Here is a 5,619-nt window from a genome sequence, read left to right as displayed (position 1 = left end):
AGCACTGGAAACAGAGCAGACCAGATGGAAGAGAAAATTAGCAACCTTAAAGACAGAAACCTAGCAATAACCAAGGAGGAAAAAGAGAGAGATTTGAGACAAAACAAACAGACAAACAAACAAAAAACACCTCTACAAAAACTATCTGACTCCATTAGAACATGTGAATAATGAACATATCAGGAGAAGAGAGGGAGATGGGAACAGAGAGCCTACTGAAAGAAATAATTAATGAGAACTTCCTAATCCTATGGGGAGAACTAAATTTTAGAATAAAGAAAGCTAACAGAACACCTAATTATATCAACACAAAAATCTTCTCCAAGATGTATTTCATTCAAACTCAAAATCGAAATCAATGACAGAATTCTCAAGGCAGCCAGGGAAAAAAAGAGACTTTAACGTACAAAGGAAACCTCATTAGATTATCATCAGTTTTTTCAGTAGAAACATTATAAGCCAGGAGAGTGAAAGGAAATATTAAAAATATTGAAAGAGAGGAACTATCAACCCAGGATAATATATCCAACAAAGTTATCCTTTAGATATGAAGAAATAGAGGCTTTCCCAGACAAACAAAAGCTGAGAGAATTTACCACAAGATGTGCACTATAAGAAATGTTAAAAGGAGCTCTTCTACTAGAAACAGACAAAAGGATATAAAACTTTGAGTAAGACAATTAACAGAAAGACAAGCAGGAAACTGCAACTTTACACTTAATTATAAATAAAGGTTAAAGCGGGGAGGAGAATTAAAAATAACTATAACTACTGCAATTTGGTAATGAACACAACATTCAAAGAGATATTTTGTGACAACAAAATCATAAAAGGGGAAGAGGAAAAGGGCTGAATCATGCACAGGTGAATGAACATATGAGGCAATCAGAAGAAAAAGGCCTACTGTATGTATGAGATTTTACACAAACCTAATGGTAACCACAAAACAAAAATCCAGAGCTGAGACACAAGACATAAAAAAAAAGAAAACAGAAAAAAAAAAAAAAGAAGAAGAAGAAAATCATCAAACCAAAATAGCAGACGGAAACACAAGGGGAGGAAAAAAACCAACAATGGAGATACAGAAAAACCAGAAAACAAAAGATAAAATGGCTGTGATAAGTATTCATATATCAATCATCACCCTAAATGTAAACAGACTGAACTCACTAATCAAAAGGCACAGAGTGAGATGGATTAAAAAACAAGATCCAACTATATGTTGCCTGCAGGAGACTCATCTCAGCTCCAAAGACAAACAACTCCTCAAAGTATTTGCATACTCTGCCATGCAAATGGCATCCCAAGAAAAGCAGGTATAGCAGTACTTATATCAGACAAAATAGATTTCAAGATAAGAAAAAGTAATAAGAGACAATGGTGGACATTTTATAATGATAGAGAGGATAATTCATCAAGAAAAGAGAGCATTTATCAACATATATGCACCCAACCTGGGAGTGCCAAAATATATAAAGCAATTACTAATAGACTTAAAGGGAGAAACTGATAAAAATACAATTATAATAGGAGACTGGAATGCCCCACTCACAGCAATGGATAGATCATCCAGACTGAAAACCAATAAGGCAATATAGGCTTTAAATGACACATTAAATCAAATTGACATAATTGAGATTTATAGAACTTTCCATTCCAAAACAATAGAATATACATTCTTCATAAGTACACATGGAACATTTTCAAGGACAGACCATATGCTGAAGCACAAAACTTCTCTCAATAATTTAATGAAATCATACCAAGCATATTTTCCAACCACAATGGTTTGAAACTGGAAATTAACTACAAGAAGAAAGCTAGAAAAATCAAATATGTAGAAATTAAATAACATGCTAAAACACTTATTGGGTCAAAGAAGAAATAAAAAAAGATATCAAAAGATACGTAGAAACAAATGAAAATAAAATATGACATACCAAAATTTAAGGGATGCAGCAAAAGTGGTACTAAGAGGGAAGTGTATAGCATTATAAGCCTACATCGAGAAACAAGAAAAATCCCAAATAAACAATCTAACATTACAACTTAAAAAACCAGAAAAGAGCAAATGAAGCTCAAAGTTAGCAGAAGGAAGAAAATAAAAATGAGTAGAAATACAGGAATACAGAACAAAAAGACAATAAAAAAAATTAATGAAACAAAGAGCTGGTGCTTTGAAAAGATAAACAAAATTAACATACCTCTGGCTAGACTCATTAAGGGGAGAAAAAAGAAGACTCAAATAAATAAGATCAGAAATAAAAGTGGAGAAGTAACAATGGACACCACGAAATGCAAAGGACTATACAAAAATACTATGAAAGGTATATGCCATCAAATCTGACAATCTAGAAGAAATGGACAAATTCTTAGAAGTATACAACCTTCCTAGACTGAATCACGAAGAAGTGGAAAACCTAAATAGACTGACCACTAGCATGGAAATTGGAACAGTAATCAAAAACTTCCCCCAAAATAAAAGTTCAGGACCAGATGGCTTTATTGGTGAATTCTACCAAACATTCAAAGAAGATTTAATACCAACCCTTCTCAACCTCTTCCAAAAAAACTGAAGAAGAGGCAATACTTCCTAACTCATTTTATGAGGCCAACATTACCTGATACCAAATCCTGACAAGAATAACACAAAAAAAGAAAATTACAGGCCTATATATCTGACGAATATAGATGTAAAAATCCTAAACAAAATACTAGCAAATCAAATACAATAATACATCAAAAGGATCGTACATCACAATCAACTAGGGTTCATCCCAGAGATGCAAGGACAGTTCAACATTTGTAAATCAATGTGATACACTACCTTAACAAAAGATAAAAATCATATGATCTTATTATTAGATGCAGAAAAAGCATTCAACAAGATACAACATCCATTTATGATGAAAATACTCAATAAAATGGAAATAGAAGGAAAGTACTTCGACATAATAAACACCATATATGACAAATCCTCAGCTACGATCATACTCAATGGTGAAAAACTGAAGCTTTTCCTCCAAGATCAGAAACAAAGATGCCCGTTCTCACCACTGTTAGTCAACATAGCACTGGAAGTCTTAGAGCAATTAGACAAGAAAAAGAAATAAAAGGCATCCAAACTAGGAACAAAGAAGTAAAACCAACACTATCTGCAGATGTCATGGTTCTCTATATAGAAAACCCTAAAACCACCCCCCCAAAAATTAGAAAAAACAAATACAGTAAAGTTGAAGGATACAAAACCAATGTATAAAAATCTGTTATGTTACTATATATTAACAGCAAAATATCAGAAAAAGATCTGAAGTAAACAATCCCATTTACAATTGTAATAAAAAGAATAAAAATATCAAGGAATAAATTTAACAAAGGAAGTGAAAGACCTGTACACTGAAAACTACAAGACATTGTTGAAAGAAATTGAAGACATAAAGCAACAGAAAGATATTCTGTGTTCACAGATTGGAGAGTTAATATTGTTGATGTGGTCACATTACCTAAAGCAACAGACTCAATGCAATCCTTACTAAGATCCCAATGGCATGTTTTACAGAAATAGAACAAAAAATCCTCAAATTTGTATGGAACAGCCAAAGCAATCCTGAGAGAAAAGAATAAGACTTGAGGTATCATACTCTCTGACTTGAAACTATACTACAAAGCTGCAATAATCAAAGCAATATGATACTGGCAGAAAAGCACACACAAATCAGTGGAACAGTATTTAGAGCCCAGAAATAAACACACACATATGTGCAACTAATTTTTGACAAAAGAGCCAAAAAACATACAATGAAGAAAAGAAAGCCTCTTCAACAAATGGTGCTGGAAAAACTGGAAAGCTATATGCTAATTAATGAAACTAGATTGCTATCTGACACCATATACAAAAATTAACTCATAATGGATTTGAATTGAATATAAGACCTGCAACAATAAAATACATAGAAGGAAAAATAGACACTAAATTTATGGACCTGGTCTCAGAGGGGTTTTTGTGAACTTGACTCCTAAAGCAAGGGAACTAAAAGCAAAATAAATGAATGGGACTATATCAAACTAAGAAGCTTCTGTGCGTTAAAAAAAAAAAAAAAGGCCATCAACAACAAAAAAGCAACCAACCAAATGAGAGAAGATATTTGCAAACAATACCTCTGATAAGGGGCCAATATCCAAAATATATAAAGAACTCATATGATTCAACAAAAAAATAAACAATCTGATTAAAAAATGAAAGGACCTGAATAGACATTTTTTTCCAAGGAAGACACACAGATGACCAACAAATACAGGAAAGATACTCAACGTCACTAGTTATAAGGGAAATGCAAATCTAAATCACAATGAGATACCACCTATTACCAATAAGACAAAAATAACAGGTGTTGGATTGGATATGGAGAAAAGAGAACTCTTATACACTGCTAGTAGAAATGTAAATTGTTGCATTCACTGTGGAAAACGGCATGGAGATACCACAAAAAGTCAAGAATAGTGCTAGTATATGACCCAGCAGTCTTCTGGTTATCTACTCCCAAAATTTGAAAACACTTATTCATAAAGATATATTTACCAGTATGTTCACTTATTTATAAAGATATATTTACCCCTCTATTCACTGCAGCATTATTCACAACAGCAAAGACATGGAAACACCTAAGTGGTTTTCGACAGATGACTGGATAAAGATGTGGTACATATGTGCAATGGAATATTACTCGACCATAAAAAAGATAAAACACTGCCATTTGTGACAACATGGATGGAACTTGAGAGTATGCTAAGTGAAGTAAGCCAGATGGAAAAGGCCAAGAACCATATTATTTCACTCATATGTGGGATATAAAACAAAGTAGAAAATGAACATACAAAACACAAATCGATTGTAATACACCACACAAATTAAAAAATAAGAATCATGTGATCATATCAATAGATGCAGAAAAAGCCTTCTACAAGATACAGCATCCATCAACAATCAAAACACTTAACAAAATCTGTATAGAAGGAAAGTACCTTAACATAATAAAGGCCATATATGACAAATCCTCAGCCAATATTGTACTTAATGGTGAAAAACTAAAAACCTTCTAAGATCAGGAACAAGGCAAGGCTGTCCACTATCGCCACTGTTATTCACTATAACATTGGAAGTCCTAGTGAGTGCAATCAGGCAAGAGAAAGATATAAAAGGCATCCAAATAGGAAATGAAGAAGTCAAACTGTCACTATTTGAGGATGACATGATTCTTTATATGGAAAACCCTAAAGACTGTACTAAAAAAATATTAGAAATAATAAACAAATACAGTAAAGTTTCTGGATACAAAATCAATGTTCAAAAATAGATAGTGTTCCTATACTTCAATAATGAGGTATCAGAAAAAGAAGTGGAAAAAATAATTCCTTTTGCAATTGCAACAAAAAGAATAAAATACAAAGGAATAAATTTAACAAAACACATGAAGGACCTATACAGTGAAAACTATAAGACCCTATTAAAAGAAATGAAGAAGATACAAAGAAATGGAAAGATATTCTGTGTTCTTGGATTGGAAGAATCAACATAGTTAAAATGACCTTATTACCTAAAGCATTATACAGATTTAATTC

Source organism: Pteropus vampyrus, unplaced genomic scaffold (assembly GCF_000151845.1).
Source record: "Pteropus vampyrus isolate Shadow unplaced genomic scaffold, Pvam_2.0 Scaffold242, whole genome shotgun sequence".
In the NCBI taxonomy this organism is placed as follows: Eukaryota; Metazoa; Chordata; class Mammalia; order Chiroptera; family Pteropodidae; genus Pteropus; species Pteropus vampyrus.
The sequence above is the reverse complement of the archived record's forward strand: the minus strand, read 5'-3'. Positions refer to the sequence as shown.